The sequence below is a fragment of the Cupressus sempervirens genome, chromosome 1 (genome assembly GCF_028749045.1).
Source record: "Cupressus sempervirens isolate cs-2001-9-10 chromosome 1, ASM2874904v1, whole genome shotgun sequence".
NCBI classification, from domain to species: Eukaryota; Viridiplantae; Streptophyta; class Pinopsida; order Cupressales; family Cupressaceae; genus Cupressus; species Cupressus sempervirens.
The window spans coordinates 759,298,891-759,318,887 of NC_143118.1; the positions used below are offsets into that span (position 1 = coordinate 759,298,891).

The 19,997-nt window shown below is 35.7% G+C and overlaps 1 long non-coding RNA gene across 1 annotated transcript; it reads right to left on the bottom strand.

The window, feature by feature from the left end:
• Positions 1 to 14,245: 14,245 nt before the first annotated feature.
• On the bottom strand, positions 14,246 to 19,360 carry LOC149580117 (uncharacterized). The gene is made up of 4 exons (XR_016359815.1): positions 19,328 to 19,360; positions 19,032 to 19,091; positions 14,819 to 14,891; positions 14,246 to 14,615 (listed from the first exon to the last, which is right to left on the bottom strand). It is a non-coding gene; the product is annotated as an uncharacterized LOC149580117 (long non-coding RNA).
• Between the last annotated feature and the right edge of the window lie 637 nt (positions 19,361 to 19,997).

A 19,997-nucleotide genomic window follows, 5' to 3' on the forward strand; every position in this document is an offset into this window, starting at 1 on the left:
AGTGAACTCTTCGTTCGAGATATAGTTTCGCAGGGGACAACTTCGGAACGCCCTTCTTCACCAAGGTTTGCAGCTGTTGAGTCTGTCGGTGTGGGAAAACAGTCCACCAGTGTGGGAGTGCAGTCTGCCAGTGTCGAAGACTAGTCTGCCAGTGTGGGAGTGCAGTTCGCCATTGTGGGAAACCAGTTCACGATGTGGGAGTGCAGTCCATCGATGTGGGAGTGCAAATCATCGGTGTGGGAGTGAAGAGCGTCAGTGTTGCAGGATCGAGCAACAATTGTTTACAGAAACCAATTATGATGGCAAGACCAAAAGAAAAACTGTCGAAGTTTGATAGCGATGGTATGATTGATCCCATTCAACACTACAAAACATGTGAAATGATCTAGAAGGCAAATGGGATAACTGATGAAGACGACTAGATGAGGCAATTTCCAGCCACCCTATAGGGCATTGCAATTGACTAGTTTACTAGTATAGATCCACAGAAGCTAGATAGTTGGAATAATATTAAAAAGGAGTTTCTGGCTGAATTTCAACTGTTGCGTGACGATAATGAAATTGTTACAGAGACTTCAATACCAAGCAAGGAAAGAACGAAACTGTTTGCATCTATGCGAGCAAATTGAAAGATTTGATAAACAAAATGGAAAATAAGCCAACAGACAAACTTCAGAAAAGGTGGTTCGTGGAAGGCCTATGCCCAAACCTGCGAAAGAAAATAAAAATTGTGTCACCATCGTCATACACAGAAGCTTATAACAGAGCATTGAACTTGGAAAGCGAGCGGAAGATGAAGAAGAAGAAGAAGACTAGCTCTTCTGATTCTGATGACGACGAGCCTTTTGAAGAAGATAACAGTGACAATGAAGGCAGTAGCAAGAAGATTTGTGCCTTATAGAAGGACATGATCCGCATGATGAAGGAGTTTAAAAATATGCAAAAGGAGCCAAAGAGTAGTGAGCTATGGTGCACAGAGTGTAAAGCCGACGGTCATACTAAAGGATCCAATCCAAAGAACAAATTTTGTGACATTTGTTAGATCATGGGCCATTCGATAAAGGAATGCCCCTTTAACATGAAAACCAGAGGATCTCTATAGGTGCTTCTTACACAGGCAGCTTCCACGTCAGGAGGGAATGAAAATGCAAAGATTGATGGTGCCACTCCAGGTGGGTACAGGAATAATAGCAGAGGGAAAAATAACAAGGCGAAAAATAATAATAATGGCAACCGAAGTCGAATCCAGTATGATGCAAATGGACGGTCAATCGTTCAATGTCGAACATGTAATTTGTGGGGTCATTTTGCATGGGATTATTATGCAAATGGTGTGGACCTGGCGACCATGAAGATGCTAAGTACCCAAAGTCTAGAGTAAATTTGATCACTGTTGGCACGAATGAAGAGGAGGTTTTGGTAATTACACGGAGGCAAGTGAAGGTGTACCTGGACTCGACAAAAGAAAAGAGAAAACTAGGGGAAGTGTGAGCAAAAATTGAGAAGGCATCATTCGCAGAGACATCTCAGTTAAAAGACATGACCGGCACCTTGGCAAGGAACTATGCGAAACAAAACATCCTATGACAGATCTTACAAATGGAGGTATCGGTCAAGATAAGTGACCTCCTTCTCATAATGCCCCAGTTACGGATGACCATTCTAAATCATACACCATTTTCAAAAGCAAAGGAGGACACAGGAAGGGACAGTAGGGAAGTGACAACAACAAACCTAATGTTGTTGGCACTCACAACTGGAAGGCATCTGACGATTGTCGAGATGGGGATTTTGAGAAATGTTCTAACAGACACAATTGTCCACAGAGGGTCTGGCATGAATGTGTTGCCAGAGGATACTTGGAAGAAGTTGGGAAAGTCGACGTTGTGGCCACCTACATTCTAGTTGCTCATGGCAGACCAACATGGGATCAAACTGTTGGGAACCTTGTGGGCACAATCGGTAACTATTGCAACGCAACCATTTTTATTGGACTTCGTGGTCATTCCATTGAAAAGAAAAGGATATGATGCTATTCTAGGACGTAATTGGTTGGTGCAAGAAAAAGTAAAACATGATTGGAAACGAAATACCCTATCAATGGAGCACAGAGGCAAAAGATTCATACCTGCACACACAAATGGTAGGTGAGGCGATAGCATCGTCAGATTTAGAAGGTGAAGGCAAAAGTGACAAAAAAGGAAAGAGGAGAATGGAACTAGATGAACAAGGAGTATTGACACTAGAATGAGGATTGAATGACAACAACCTAGACTCGGTGAATGGCCTTTACCACTGCCAAATAGAAGACTATGAACTCTTTTTGAGTTGTAATATGCTAAGGGTTGACAAAGGTGAAAAAAAAGAGGAAAATGAGTGTTTGAAGGAATATAGAGAAACAGATGACGTAAAGGAGGTTACGGATAAAGAAGGGAAGGACATACAATACAAATCCAAAAAAATGAAAAATTCCACCATCTAGAACATAGTGAACAGACCGCATGGAAAGAAAGGGTTACAATGCACCATAAACTTAGTTGAAGGGTGCCGATAGCAACAAAATAATCTAGATGCGCGACAACTGCAGGCACAGTGGGTAATGGAGGTGACACAAAATAGATGTAAAGCATGGCATGACAAGCATCTCAAACTCAACAAGTTTATGCCAGGGCAGTTGGTACTCAAGTACGACAGTCATAATAAAATCAAAGGGGAAAAGTTTAAGGCCAGATGGGTTGGACCATATTAGATCTTGGAGGTCAGCAACAATGGAGTGATAAAATTGGGGACCTTGGATGAGCAAGAGGTGCCTCCGGTAGTCAGTGGATCCAAATTGAAAATATACGATGCCAAGAAGACTCTGTCGCTGCCGCAGAATGGCCAGTTGACTCCCTCATCATTGCAGAATGACAATGTCTGGAGGCAAAATTGAGGTGTTGTATATTTTATTTTTTTTAAATAAAGAAAAAAAAAAAGGAAAATAATAATAATAATTATTATTATTATTATTAAAAAATAAATTTAAAAAAAGCAGGTTGTCCTGCGGACATCATCCGCGGCCCCGCAGAAGGATGTTCCATGGGTAGGTTGTCCTGCGGACACCTGTCCGCGGACATCATCTATAGCCCTGCGGGTAGATCTCCCTGCGGACTTTGCCTTCTCCGCGGACATTTACCGTCTCCGCGGGATAGCCACAGACTGTGTTTTCTCTGCATGTTTTCCTCCACAGATGGTCGTTCAAGTAATTCCCATGATGGTGCTCCCATCTTCTGCGGAGTCTATTGCTACTTTCTTCCTTCTGGCGAGACTGCTCAGCTGCCAGACTTTTCCACTAGGGTTAGAATGATCGCAGTGCACATGATAAAGTTGAATCTTGAACTCATGACCAAAATGCGAGTGCACATTTGTTAGGCATGCATTCGAGGCTGTAGTATTCGAGAGTCAGGGATGTCGCGGGAAAAGGATGATAAATCTTCTTCTCCCTCTTCCGCAGATGCTCTTGCAGTGCAAATTTCTTTTTGGGTGTTTTGGTTTTCTTCAGGAAAGGTGTAATTATACTTTGTGATCGGTTGCAGCATGTCCTTTTGCCTTCTCAGCAGAGTAAGGATTTCTTTTGTAACAGTAGGAGGAGCCCTCTATTAAAGGCATAATAGATCTTAGAGCAGCAGGTAGGAAGCCATTTCATACATTAGGAAGTGGAGAGGAAGAAGAAGATTGCAGTACACCGGTAAATGCAAAAGGGTAGTAGGAGGGTTTCTAAAATTTAAAAAAAAATGACGACAAATTGAAGCAGTTAGAAATGAGTATCAGATGATGCCAAAGAGAAGGGGAAACATCACTGCTTGCCATAAAGAGTGTAGAATCGTCAAAAATGACAGAAATGGTGTGTTCCATGCAGTTTTGTGTGGATTTCAGAGCGTTAAAGGGAGCGCACCTGGGGTGCTGCCTTAGGACCCCACGGGGGAGCTGCCCCTCGACCCCACTGGGGGCGTTGCCCCCTGGACCCCTAGTGGTTGCAGATATCAGTCGTGAAGTGTGACCAGTTGAGAAGACTTGAAGTTGTTGCAGGTATGGAGTGTTTGTGTACCAGAGGCACTTGGAGTAAGTGTTAGACATGAGGTTGTCTTGGTGGATGCATAGAGAGCTCGGGAGGAGCTGATCATCTAGTTGGAGGCAGTGCAGTGACACTTGGCTCAAGGTAGCGAGGAGTTGAAAATAGACAAAGCAGCATAGGTGGTTATCAAGGTCAACTTCATTAAGGAGGCAATATTGTGTTAGCAGAGGCTACAAGTATGGGACGAAGGTGAAAGTGATGTGTCAGAAGCAGATTTATCTTGTCGTAATCAATCCGTTAATATAATTTGTTAGTAGAAATTGCGTCAACCGACTTGATTGTCATTGGTATTTTTGTATTCTTTAGCCGACATCATTGGTAAAGATTTTGTAGCCAACAAGTAAATAGTTTGTAGCGAACATAATGTTTCTGGTCGATGGACTCCTTCAGGAAGGTTCGACGGATACTATTTATATCTCGTCTGGGGTCATTGTTAATCATCATTCATCTTATGAAGCATAATGTAATGTCTAGCATATACGAATATAATAAAAGGAGTTATGTTGTTCGTGTTTGTGTTCATTATCTGTGTGTAATTCTTAATTAACCTTTCGGACGACTTTTTCTTTTGGGGGATGATGTCATCAATAAATATTAAAACTATGTTAGCCGACTTGATTGTCATCGATGTTTTTGTATTTTGTAGCTGATGTCGTCAGTAAAGATTTTGTAGCCATCGGGTAAATAGTTTGTAGCGAACATAATGTTTGTGGCCAGCAGACTCCTTTGGGAAGGTTCAATGAATAGTATTTATATCCCATCTCAGATATTGTAAATCATCATTCATCTTATAAGCATAATGTAATGTCTGGCACATGCGAATATAATAAAAATAGTTCGTGTTCGTGTTCGTGTTCGTGTTCGTGTTCGTGTTCGTGTTCGTGTTCGTGTTCGTGTTCGTGTTCATGTTCGCGTTCGCGTTCGTGTTCGCGTTCTTGTTCCTGTTCCTGTTCGTGTTCGTGTTTGTGTTGTGCAATTCTTAACTAACCTATGCGGTAAAACATTTAGCGTCATTGCCTTATGAACTTGGAAGGTGGGAGGAATGAAGATTAATGCCAAATCAGCTTAATAAGGATCAAAATAAGGCCAAAGAAAAAGATGGAATCTGTACTATGCAAGAAAATTAATTTTAGCACAACAAGTCGAACGCCGAAGGAGATTCCAGAAGATTGCCGATGGAAATCGAAGCACAAAAGAATTGTTGGAGGAAACTCGGCAGCAGATGGAATTGGTGGAAGAACCACAAGAGGAGTTTTTTAATTTGTATTTGCCAAGGGAAGAGAATCTAGACGGAAGAGCATCAACTCGCATGGCTCGGAGTGCCGACGGAGCAAGAGGGTGGAGTGAACTTTTTGTCTGGGATATACTTCCACAGGGGATAACTTCAAAAGATCCTTCTTCACCAAGGTTTGCAGCTATTGAAACTATGGGAGAACAGTCCGCTGGTGTGGGAGTGCAGTCCACCGGTGTGGGAGTGCAGATATTCGGTGTGGGAGAGCAGTCTGTCGGTGTGGGATTGCAAATTGCCGGTGTGGGAGTGCAAAGCCACAGTATGGGAGTGAATAGCGCCAGTGTTGCAGAACCAAGCAATGCTTGTTTACAAAAATCAATTGTGATGGCGAGACCAAAAGAAAAATTGTCAAAGTTTGATGGTGATGGTACGGCTAATCCCATTCGACACTGCAAAACATGTGAAACGATCTAGAAGGCAAATGGGATAACTGATGAAGACAACTGGATGAGGCAATTTTCGGCCACCCTACAGGGCGTGGCAATTGACTGGTTTACTTGTATGGATCCACAGAAGCTAGACAGTTGGAATAACATCAAAAAAAAGTTTCTAGCCAAATTTCAACTGTTGTGTGATGATAATGAAATTGTCGCAGAGATCTTCAATACCAAGCAAGGAAAGAACGAAACTGTCTACGTCTACGCCAAGAAATTGAAAGATTTGATAAACAAAATAGAAAATAAGTTGACGGATGGACTTCAAAAAAGATGGTTTGTGGAAGGTCTATGCCCAAAGTTGCAAAAGAAAATGAAAATTGTGTCACCGTCATCATACACAGAAGCCTATAATAGAGCATTGAACCTCGAAAGTGAGCAAAAGACAAAGAAGAAGAAGAAGAAGACTAGTTCATCTAATTCTGATGATGATGAGCCTTCTAACGAAGATAGCAGCAACGATGAAGGTAGTAGCAAGAAGGTCCACGCCCTACAGAAGGACATGATCTGCATGATGGAGTTTAAAAACATGCATAAGGAAAATGGGATAACTGATGAAGCCAACTGGATGAGGCAATTTTCGGCCACCCTACAGGGTGTGGCAATTGACTGGTTTACTTGTACGGATCCACAGAAGCTAGACAGTTGGAATAACATCAAAAAGAAGTTTCTAGCCAAATTTCAACTGTTACGTGACGATAATGAAATTGTCGCAAAGATCTTCAATACCAAGCAAGGAAAGAACGAAACTGTCTGTGTCTACGCCAAGAAATTGAAAGATTTGATAAACAAAATAGAAAATAAGTTGATGGATGGACTTCAAAAAAGATGGTTTGTGGAAGGTCTATGCCCAAAGTTGCAGAAGAAAATGAAAATTGTGTCGCCGTCATCATACACAGAAGCCTATAATAGAGCATTGAACCTCGAAAGTGAGCAAAAGACAAAGAAGAAGAAGAAGACTAGTTCGTCTAATTCTGATGATGATGAGCCTTCTAACGAAGATAGCAGCAATGATGAAGGTAGTAGCAAGAAGGTCCACGCCCTACAGAAGGACATGATCCGCATGATGGAGTTTTAAAACATGCAGAAGGAGCCAAAAAGAAGTGAGTTGTGGTGTACGGAGTGTAAGACCGACAGTCACACTAAAGGATCTTGTCCAAAGAATCAATTCTGTGACATTTGTCAAATCATGGGCCATTCGACAAAGGAGTGTCCCTTTAACATGAAGACAAAAGGATCTCCACAAGTGCTTCTTACATAGGAAACTTCCACGTCAGGAGGGAACGAAAATGCAAATATTGATGGTGCCACTCCAGGTGGGTACAGGAATAATAGCAGAGGGAAAAACAACAACAATGCAAACAATAACAATAACAATGGTAGCCGAAGTCGAATCCAGTATGATGCGAACGGACGACCAATCATATAATGGTGAGCATGTAATTTGTGGGGTCATTTTGCACAGGCCTGTACAACAGCGAACACACCAAAATTATTATGCAAATGGTGCAAACCCAACGATCATGAAGATGCCAAATGTCCAAAATCTGGAGTCAATTTGATCACTGTCAGCACGGATGAAGAGGAGGTTCTGGCAATTACACGAAGGCAAGCAAAGGTGTACCTAGACCTAGCGGAAGAAAAGAGAAAATTGGGGGAAGTGTGAGCGAAAATTGAGAAAGCATCGTCCACGGAGACATCTTAGTTAAAAGACATCACCGGCACCTTGGCAAGGAACTACGCGAAACAAAACATTGTACGACAGATCTTACAAACGGAGATACCAGTCAAGATAAGTGACCTTCTCACAATGCCCTAGTTATGAACGGCCATTCTAAGTCATACACCATTTTCAAAAGCAATGGAGGACACAAGAAGGGACAGTAGGGAAGTGATGATAATAGACCCAATGCTGCTAGCACTCACATCTAGACAGCATCCAGCGATTATCGAGATGGGGATCCTCAGACATGTTCTCACAGACACGATTGTTGACGGAGGGTCTGGTGTAAACGACTTACCAAAGGAGACCTAGAAAAAGTTGGAAAAGCCGACATTGTGGCCACCTACATTCCAGTTGCTCATGACAGACCAACATGGGATCAAACTGTTGGGAACCTTGAGGGTGCAACCGATAACTATTGGAACACAACCATTTTTATTAGACTTCGTGGTCATTCCATTAAAAAGAAAAGGATATGATGTTATTCTGGAACGTAATTGGTTGGTGCAAGAAAAAGTAAAACATGATTGGAAATGTAATACCCTATCAATGGAGCGTGGAGGCAAAAGATTCATAATTGACCTGCACACACAAATGGTAGGTGAGGAGGTAGCATCGTCAAATTCAGAAGGTGAAGGCAAAATTGACGACAAAGGAAAGAGGAGAATGGAACCGGATGAAGGAGTATTGACACTAGAAGGAGGATAGAATGACAACAACCTAGAGTCAGTGAATGGCCTTTACCACTAGCAAATAGAAAATTACGAACCCTTTTCGAGTTGTAATATGCTAAGGGTTGACGAAGGTGAGAAAAAAGAGGAAAATGAGAGTTTGAAGGAATACAGAGAAGCAGATGACAAAAAGGAGGTTACGACTAAAGAAGGGAAGGACATACAATACAAATCCAAAAAAAAGAAAAATTCCACCGTCTGAAACACGATGAACAGATTGCGTAAAAAAAAAGGGTTACAACGCACCATAAAATTAGTTGAAGGGTGCTGACAGAAATAAAATAATCTAGATGCATGACAACCGTAGGCACTGTGGGCAACGAAGGTGACACAGAACAAACATAAGGCATGGCATGACAAACTCAATAGATTTCAGCCGGGACAATTGGTACTCAAGTACGATGGTCAGAATGAAATCAAATAGGAAATGTTTAAGGCAAGATGGGTTGGACCATATCAAATCTGAGAGGTCAGCGACAATCAAGTGATAAAGTTGGGGACGTTGGATGGGCAAGATGTGCCTCACGCAGTCAATGGGTCGAAGCTCAAAATATATTGTGCTAGGAAGACTTCGTCGTCGTCATCGTTGCAAAAGATTTCGTTGCAAAATGACCAGATGACTCCCTTGTCGTTGTCATTGCAGAATGGCGACACCTCGAGGCAAAATTAAGGTTGTTCATTTTTGCCTCGAACTCCTTTTCAAGCAGTGGTGGGAGGATTCGCAAGCCATAACTGAAGAGAGTTTTTGGAACAGTTGAACCGTGCTATGGAATCTTTGCCAGGGATCTCAAACTTTGAGGGTCTATGTTATGGGACGCATTTTGCCTCCAGGAGCATATGAGGGTTGTAGTATCTTGGATGAATGTATTGGCCCTTTTGAATCCAAACTAGCTACTGGTTTCTTGGCTATTGCTATCACCTTTGAATAAGGCACCGTTGCAATAGATTTGTTTGTTCTTGGGACACCTGAGGCAGAGTTTCCATTCACGCCATTTCCAGATGTTGAGCTTGTGATTTGTAGGGAAGTCTGAGTCACTTGATTTGTGCCTAGGATTCGAACCCATGGCCTGGAGCTGGTGGATTTTGAAGGACTCAAAGAAGCTTTTGATTTTTGGCTAGGATTTGGACCTAGCACATCTGTGAAGTCGTGAGATTGGAAGGGATTCTGAGGAGCTTCTGATTGTACTTGGGAACAATGTGGATTTTTGCGGATGAATGTATTGGCCCTTTTGAATCCAAACTAGCTACTGGTTTCCTGGCTATTGCTATCACCTTTGAATAAGGCACCGTTGCAATAGATTTGTTTGTTCTTGGGACACCTAAGGCAGAGTTTCCATTCACGCCATTTCCAGATGTTGAGCTTGTGATTTGTAGGGAAGTCTGAGTCACTTGATTTGTGCCTGGGATTCGAACCCATGGCCTGGAGCTGGTGGATTTTGAAGGACTCAGAGAAGCTTTTGATTTTTGGCTAGGATTTGGACCTGGCACATCTGTGAAGTCGTGAGATTGGAAGGGATTCTGAGGAGCTTCTGATTGTACTTGGGAACAATGTGGATTTTCGCTTTGGATCTATTAGAGGCATACAAGCATCTGGATATCTCATGCGGATTGATTTTCTATCGTTGCCATTCTCAGTCAAAAGTGAAAGATTTTTTATTTTTTTTAAATGACAACAGATTCAAATTATTTGGAATGAGTAGCAGATGGTGCTAAAGGGAAGGGGAAGCATCAATGGTTGCCAAAAAGAGTGTAGAATCGACAGAAAATAATAGAAATGGTGTGTTTCATGCAGTTTTGTATGGAGTTCGGAGTGCTAATTTGGTCTTGGCAATGAGGGGCGTTGCCCCTCGACCTTGCCATGTATTGTGACAGGGAGCGCACCTAGGGCGCTGCCCCTTGACCCCACCAGGGGCGTTGCCCCCTGGACCCCTAATCGTTGTAGATATCAGTCGTGTGAAGTGTGACTAATTGAGAAGACTTGAAGCTACTGCAAGCATGGAGTGTCTATGTACCAGAGGCACTGTGAGTAGGTGTTGGCCGAGAGGCTATCCTGGTGGATGCATAGAGAACTCAAGAGGAGTTGATCATCTAGTTGGAGGCAGTGCAACGACACTTGGCTTAGGGTTCTGAGGAGTGGAACACAGAGAAGCAGCACAGGTGGCTATCAAGGTTAGCTTCATTAAGAAGGCAGTATTGTGTTAGCAGAGGCTACAGGCACGAGAAGAAGGTGAAAGTGATGTGTCAGAAGCAAATTTATCTTGTTGTAATCAGTTTGTTAATGTATTTTGTTTATTTGTCTCAAATATTTTGTAATTGTCGTCCGAAGACAACTTTTTCTTTTGGGGGGGATGATGTCAGCCGACTTGATTGTCGTCAATGTTTTTGTATTCTATAGCCGATGTCATCGGTAAAAATTTTGTAGCCGACAGGTAAATAGTTTGTAGCAGACATAATGTTTGTGGTCGACGGACTCCTTCAGGAAGGTTCGACAGATAGTATTTATATCCCATCTAGGATCATTGTAAATCATCATTCATCTTATCAAGCATAATGTAATGTCTAGCATATGCAAATATAATAAAAGGAGTTATGTTGTTCGTGTTCATTATCTGTGTGCAATTCTTAATTAACTTATGCGGTAAAACAATAACTATAACTAATAAATATGTATTTTTAATATAATTTCAATATGTTATATCTTTGTATTTGAATTTCTAATTTTTTTTAAACTTTGTTTTTTTAATAAAAGTAATTAAATTATTACTATTATTTTAATTTTATAAAAATAAATTAAACAATATTATTTTTTAATTATATTTTATAATAGTGTTTGTAATATGTATAATTGATAAGTGTTACAATTTATAAATTATATCATTTATTATTATTAATATTTTTTATTTAACAATTTATCATTTAGTTTAAATACATTTAAAACTTAAATATATATTTTAATATTAAATTAATAATTATATTTTATATCAAAAAAATATACTAAAGAAATAACCACAAAATTTTTTTATAAACTATGTATTAAAATTAAATAGTTATATTTTATTTCTTATTTATTGCATCATATTTATTCATCAACATCAAATTTATATGTATTACATCTATTTATTATTTACAAATGTACATATTAAATTATATAGATATTATTTCATAATTAAAAATTACTTAATTTTATGAAAATTTTGGAAATACAAAACATTAAATAGTAAACCTTTTCTAATTGTGTAAAATTAAACAATTAGTTTTACTTATAAAATATTTTTATATTTCAATACATTTCATTTTTTCTTATAGAAATGTGAGTTTTAATATAAAAATTAAATTCTTGGTTTCATTAATTAAAATATAAATATTTTAATTTTTTATTATAACCATGATTTTATTTTGACTATTTGTTTTATTAAGAAAAATAATTATATTTAATTCTCTCTCTCTCTCATAGACACACAACTTATGTTGGTATCACTCTATCTTATTATTTTATCTCTTTTCCTCTTCCTCCTCTATATTATCTATCATTTTTTCCTCTGCATATATGTTTATGTTGTTATTGTTGTATACTGCTATTTATCTCTATCCTAGTTTTTGTCTAGTGCTAATGATTAAAAATAGTGTGAGTTCCATTTGATAATCAAGATGAGAATAATACATAGTTGAGGGAGTTTTTTCAACTACTTATGGTTCTCTAGTAGCATGCATGGTATGCTTAAACATATAATGTGATACTCCAAATGCTTCATCACTTCTTCAAGTTCTATAATTCAAATATTGGTATGGATATCTTTCTTCATTGCACATAATATAAGTTGTCAATGTAGAAGGTGCAAATTTGTCTAAAGCATATGTAGTGATCGTAGTATGATATTAAGTACTTAGTGCCAAATTGGGGACTTTAGCCCCTTATTCTTGAGTTTAAATGCCCAAAGATATAATAATATAGCACGAGAACTTAACAACAAAATATGAGCCATCCTATCAAATCACAAGCACATTTACAGGACGAGAACTTAACAACAAAATATGAGCAATCATATCAGATCACAAGTACATTTCTAGGCAAAAATTAATGCATTCACAATGTTAATTTAGATTCTCACTCATCTCCACCTCTACAACCATTATGCATTAGGCAGGAACTATGACACATTGTGTCTCTTATCTTATCTTCCACCTCACACAACATGTCTAATCAATATTAATTATCACAATCTATTTTTCTTATCAAGTTTAAATATAGAATTAAATTTTTAAATTTTTAATATGTTACTAAAATATAAAAATTTTTATCACAAATAATTTTTTAATATTATTATCAACGGTGTATATGCTTTTTTTATTTTACAAACTTATTGAAAAAATTGAAATATTTAAAAAATAATTTTTATTCATAAAATATAAATTTAGAAAAATTACACACACACGTCTTTTTAATATAATTTCAATATAATATGTTATATCTTTGTATTTGAATTTCTAATTTTTTTTAAACTTTTCTTTTTTAATAAAAGTAGTTAAATTATTACTATTATTTTACTTTTATAAAAATAAATCAAACAATATTTTTTTTAATTATATTTTATAATAGTATTTGTAATATGTATAATTGTTAAGTGTTACAATTTATAAATTATATCATTTATTATTATTAATATTTTTTATTTAAACAATTTATCATTTAGTGTAAATATATTTAAAACTTAAATATATATTTTATATCAAAAAACATATTAAAGGAAATAACCACAAAAAAGAAATAATTCAATTCTAAAAGATATATAAATTATTATTAAGTTTTTATTAACTATGTATTAAAATTAAATATTTATATTTTATTTCTTATTTATTACATCATATTTATTCATCAACATCAAATTTATATGTATTACATCTATTTATTATTTACAAATGTACATATTAAATTATATAGATATTATTTCATAATTAAAAATTACTTAATTTTATGAAAAATTTGGAAATACAAAATACTAAATCGTAAACCTTCTCTAATTGTGTAAAATTAAACAATTAGTTTTACTTATAAAATATTTTTATATTTCAATACATTTCATTTTTCTTATAGAAATGTGAGTTTTAATATAAAAATTAAATTCTTAGTTTCATTAATTAAAATATAATATTTTTTTTTTTTTATTATAATGATGATTTTATTTTGACTATTTGTTTTATTTTTAAAAAATTATATTTAATTCTCTCTCTCTCACATACACAACTTATGTCAGTATCACTCTATCTTACTATTTTATCTCTCTTCCTCTTCCTCCTCTATATTATTTATCCTTTTTTCCTCTACATATATGATTATGTTGTTATTGTTCTATACTATTATTTATCTCTATTTATATCTGTATCCTAGTTTTTGTCCAATGCCAATGATTAAAAATAGTGAGTTCCATTTGATAATCAAGATGAGAATAATACAAAGTTTGGGGAGTTTTATCCAACGACTTATGGTTCTCTGGTAGCATGCATGATATGCTTAAACATATAATGTGATACTCCAAATGCTTCATCACTTCTTCAAATTTTACAATTCATATATTGGTACGGATATCTTTCCTCATTGCACATATTTTAAGTTGTCAATGTAGAAGGTCATATGTATTGATCGTAGTATGATATTAAGTACTTAGTGTCATATTGGGGACTTTGGCCTCTTATTCTTGGGCTTAACTACCTAAAGATATAATAATATAACACGAGAATTTAACAACAAAATATGAGTCATCCTATCAGATCACATTTGCATTTCTAGACAAAAATTAATGCATTCACAATGTTAATTTAAAATTATATAACCTTATTCTCACTCATCTACACCTCTACAACCATTATGCGTTAGGCAGGAACTATGACGCATTGCGTCTCTTGTTTATTTATTTATGAAATTGTGCCTTATAGCTTTAATATTAAGAGCAAAAATAAAAAATTAAATTAAATTTCAGAAAAGAAAAAAAAAACACAATGCATGGGAACACAAGAGACATACCTTAAAGAATGACCATTCTTTAAGCTGTCAAAAAAACACCAAGACTATAAGGGATGACCATGACCAATGGGCATTCCCTTTAGTCTTCAAAGGGGCTTTTAACCCCTCCCAATAACTTTCTTTTATTGAGCACTCTATTTTTACATGTTACAAAAGTTTTAGATCAATGTTTGATCAAAATATTACAAAGGAAATGAGAAATGATCAATGAGATCACTTGTTGCTCTGAATCTATACCAGTTAATCTGTATCAGCAACCTCACCAGTTAATCTATACCAGTAACTTCACTCCTATGCTTGTACCTTCAAAGTGGTGAAAATTAATTAGCTGGAGAAGCCTTTGGATCTAAGGATCCTTGTCTCTACCTATCATTATCAATCTTAGTTGCAATATCATTTATACTTAAAAGAATAATGAAATGAAATTCTTATGCAAAAACATATAGAATAAGGACAGAGAGTTAAAAATGGTCAACTGAAAAAATTTAAAATCAACACATACATACCAGATCTCCTGTTTTTATTCTTCTTAAAAGAACACCATGCATCAACTTCAATGATCTATCAACTCCCTAGTAGCTACAAATTGTCTTAATTGTCAGCCAACATTTCACAACTTGACTAGTAGTTCAAATAAAAGAATACATTAAAACATAATGATCTGAACATGCTTTTGGTTAAATAATAGAACTATTTTAAATGCATGTCTTAAGAACACAGAAATTTTTTAATTAAAAAGAAAAGTACAAACTTATCAGAATCTTATCTGCAATAACAATCCAACAAATCATAATGTTCTAAAAAATACTAAGATATAAAATTAAGTCAAATCGGAAACTGTTTCTTTAGCTTCTGTGTCATGGTTGCCCATTCTGGAGGTTCGTTGCCACAATTTGCTAAAAATTATGGTTACTTGGCTATAGGAACAACTTTGCAGTGATGATTTTGCTGTTCTGGATTAGTTTGAAAAGGAGGTAGAGCTCCAGATGAGTCTCGACTAAGAAGGATTTTGGATGGCCTATATCTCCAAAATGCAATGGATTGTCAGCGAGAAACAAAACTATTGGAGGAAGAGATGAGATGGATCCTAAATCAGAGAGAAATTTGTCATGAATTAATACCTTGATTGCCTTCATCCCCTACTGTGAATGTATCATCTGCAGTAGATTCTGAGAGTGTTTTTTATTTTCCTATGCCAGATGATTTCTGATGTCCAATCTCACTGGATTTAATGCAAGATAATTTTTGACATTATCTATGAAACCTCCTATGAGTGTAGTACAAAAAATCATATTTCTATAATGCATCACTTAAGGAAAAATTACAAAGAATCCTATATGGTAAAGTTAACGTATGCACACTGAAAATATAATAACCGGCATCCATTACTTAATGCGAGAGCCTGTTATTGTAGACACACACTACATATACAAAGAGTGGGCAGAACCTTGTGAACACAAATCTCACTCCAAATCAGATCATGCTCTTCGAAGCCTTATTGTTCAGTACTGTGCAGAGCATAAAATCCCATTTGAAAAGTCAGAAAGAACCAAGACAAGTTTTTTCTTGGAAGCCATCCCAAGCACCAAAGCAGAAATCCAAACAGCTAAAATAACGACAGTATTTCTTGTGGAAGGCGGGCTGCTTATAAACTCGGACTACTTGCTAAATGTGGTATTGTAGAAGCAGGGGCCATAACATTACTTGTGCCACTGCTTTCTTCAGAGGATCCCAGAGCTCAAGAAAATGTTGTAACAGCCCTTCTGAATCTATCCCACATGTGTTTTCCCTAAGATATTGATATGTGTATTGAGGCTGGGTTTTCCCAATGATATTGATATGTGTTTTCCCTAAGATATTGATATGTGTATTAAGGCTGGGTTTTCCCAATGCTGTGTGATGGTAACTTGGGCATGGCCCTCAATTACTATTATAACCAGGGGCAGGAACTTTCCACTACCTAGCTTTGTCAATCAACAGATTATACAGATGCAATGGTTGGAAACATGCTTGCAAAGAAGCAACAGTGTTGAACCTCACTGAGTTTTTTGGTTCATAAGATGTTTAATTTGTGTATGTTTATTAGAATATGTCTATGTTCTTCTAAATGTAATGTTCTGAATATGTCTATGTTCTTGTAAATATAATGTCTATGTTTGCACAGGTCTTTCCAAAAGCATTTTACTCAATATCATGAATTGCAAATATCTGTTGTCTTAATAGAGAAGAAGAATAGTTTAAAAACTACCTCAAATACTTCAATATGGTAGAAGAATACCCACTTCTTCATTTCCATTAGCTGAAGTAGGTTGCTCATATTATCTTCTGAAAAATCTAAACTCGGGTCTTAGACGCTATTCTACTTATCTTGGCAGCGCTTGAATCAGGTCTTTAGATTTGTTTGAAACAATTACTCTTGCTGCTCACAGGATTTAGAGCCTCTATTTAATTTTTCTTGATTATTTTTAGATAAACTCAGTTAAATGTAGACGATGAATTATAGAATATGATATTAAACCTTTATTCAAAAAAGATAAACTCCATTAGACGCCTTTAAATGTTCATGTTAATAAAAATATGGAGTATGGAAACTATTATGTCTTCAATCCTATAGATATCTGTATCTATTTCATAGATATATACAAAAATATTGATCTGAGGATCTAGGGAATACTTTCCTGTTGGGTTGGTGGTATGGTTGGTCCTTTTCCACTGGGTTGATTGTTTCTTAGGTTGGTTATGGAGGAATCCTATTTGACTGAGGAAGGTCGGTTGCCTGTTGTAATGGGAAAATCTTATCCTTCTCGTAATGGAAAGAGCTTCATCATTGCATACAGTTTAAGTGTAACTTGAATCAAAATAAAATAAAATTAACATTTACAAGGGCATCTTGGAGCAATTGGTAAAGCAGGAGAGGGGATATTAGAAGTCTCCTCCCCTGTCTCTATATAAGTTACTGACAAATATCTGTTCTGATTAGAATACATATTTTAATCTAGATTTGAGAAGACAGAGGGAAGATGCTAATAGTATACATATTTTAATCTAGATTTGAGAAGACTTAAACTGCATAACTTTGCATCTATAACTATGCTAAAATGTGACCGCTCTTCTTATATTGAGTTGAGACTGTCAAATTGAGGAGAACAAATTTAATGTTTTAATGCCATATATATAGATAGCTTTAAGAGAATTGTTCAAGCCTACAACGCCAAACACAGGTTACACTTGGAGAGCGAGGGCTTGTGCATCAAAGGTATTATTGGGGATCAAAGACACATTAGAAGTCGTGTTGTCAGAAATTGCCCTTTTAAGCTGCCAAATCCATTGTATAATACATTGTGAAGCTATTTTAGGTGTTATTTAGTTGGTACCAGTATGGCCTATGAATAAGGGCAGAGTTCCTATGACATTATAGAAGCGTGCGTATGTTGTGCAAGTATTTGTTGTTGTTACGCAGAATCTACTTGGAGAGAGTATAATGGACTGATGTAAATAATAAAAGCTAAACTATAGCAGCTAATGAAGTCAAACATGCGATCTGCATGACAAACATTCTTGTAGGTTACATTCAACAAAAATACCAACCTTCTGTGTGTTGTGAATGTACAAAGTTATATAAAAAAAAATTGAGAATTCCTCAATGATATTATGGAAAGATTTATTCAATTTGATACAAATGATGAATTCAAAGAGTACTCTTAAAATAATAATCCAACTTAAGCTAATATGCTTCTCCTATAAGGTGTTGACCTCCTATGATATAGAAGGTTGAGTAGGTCCTTCCTCTAACAAATTTGCATTCTACTATCTAATCTAAAGCTCTATAATGAAATGGTCATTTTAAAAGAGGTTGAAGTTAACTACGTGGTTGAGCAAGGAAGGGACAGATGTTTCATTAACTGAAAAGGGGAAAAAAACATTGATTTCTGATCCATATAACCTTAACAAAAGCCTAAGGCCAATAATAGAAAATCCCCCACCACATCCTAAGAAATTGATTAGATATTTATTTCCAATCTTTATATAAAGTGATCATATACAGATTAGACATTATGAAAACAATACACAAACATCCTTTGAGAAGGACAACATTTGCGAATGCTTACACATCCTCACTGCCTATATATGGCATTGGAGACAACTTACAGGGTGCGTTTGACAAAGAGTCACATATTTATGTTGTTTGATAAAAATGAGGATGGCTTGATTAGTACGGAGTTCAAAGAAATAATGGAGGGTCTAATAAGGAAGATGTCCATGAACTTATGCAGCTAGTATATCAAGTCAAATGGTTAAAAACAATGTAAATGGATGCTTTGAGTACATGGTTTGTTTGCTTTATTTAATCTCAACATTTCCTTAAAAAATTCAAATCAAATCAAAGTTCAAACCAAACCAAAATCAAATCACTTCAAAGTTCAAACCCTACAATATAGGTAGGACAAAAATAACAAGAATTATAAAGACGTCAAATCTTCAGGCTGCTATGGAAGTCTGAAAATTCAAATACCTATTATTTTCAATAACCATAGAAAAAAAAAAGAATTCTACGAAACCAGACAGAATACATATATTTTTGCCCTAATTTGAATTTTAGGATTATACTGTAAATCTGTGCTAATGTTAACAATAACTTTTCTGGCAAATCATTTAGAAGTTCGTTGCATAGCTATAAATAAATAGAGTATGTGTAGAAATATTTAAAAATCAACTTACCCAGAATAAGAGTTCTGAAAGAAGGATTAATTCAATTCCATCTGCGTCTGCCTCTTCCTCCTGCATGCCTCTGCTTAGTCCTCTACCATTAAAAAATAGGAAACCTAGAAAATAGAGACCAAAAAAACAAAAACAAAATCAGACTAGTGTGCACACTGTAAAAAATAGAAAATTGAAAAATACTAAGAAAAACAAAGTTTTCAGACCAAAGAAAGAAATGAGAGACCAAAGAAAGAAATGAGAAGAAGGAAGAAATACTGTCTGATTTCCTACAAAGGTACAAAAATATATCTTACCCTAATTTTTCCCTAGTTTTTTCGGCTCTCCATTTGAGATTTGTTACCGTTGGGCTTTAGATACTCTCAGATTTCAAATTTGAATGTCAAATTTGAATGTCAAATTTGAGTCATAGAAATGGTTTGCCCGGAAACAAAAATCAACTTACTGGAGCTTCAGGAACAAAGTTTTATGATGTTTTAATCATGTGATTTTCTGATATTTCTGTAAGGATGTTTTATTTTATAATAATATTTAAATTTATATTCTAAAAATTAATTCATATTTAAAAATATAATTTGGGCTATATGTGAGATTGTCATTGCGATCAAACGTTGAATAGGATGAAAATAATAAATTAAATTTAAGTAACGTCACATTAAAATATAATCTATTAAATTGTGAAAATAAAGAATAGAATTATAGAATATAGAATATATTTAAAGATTAATTTATTTTGGAGAATTAAATTGTTATTATTGTTTTTAAACTAAATATAATATAGGTATCATACTTTTTAAAATTTGAATTATATCTTGTTACAATATGACTTTATCATATCACTTTGAGTTTCTAAATATATTATGTTCAATATGTTTTCACAAAATAATCATAACAAGATAAAGATTTCAACTTTGAATATAAAATATCCATCAATCAAATCATCATGTAGGAGATTCTTTATCTTAT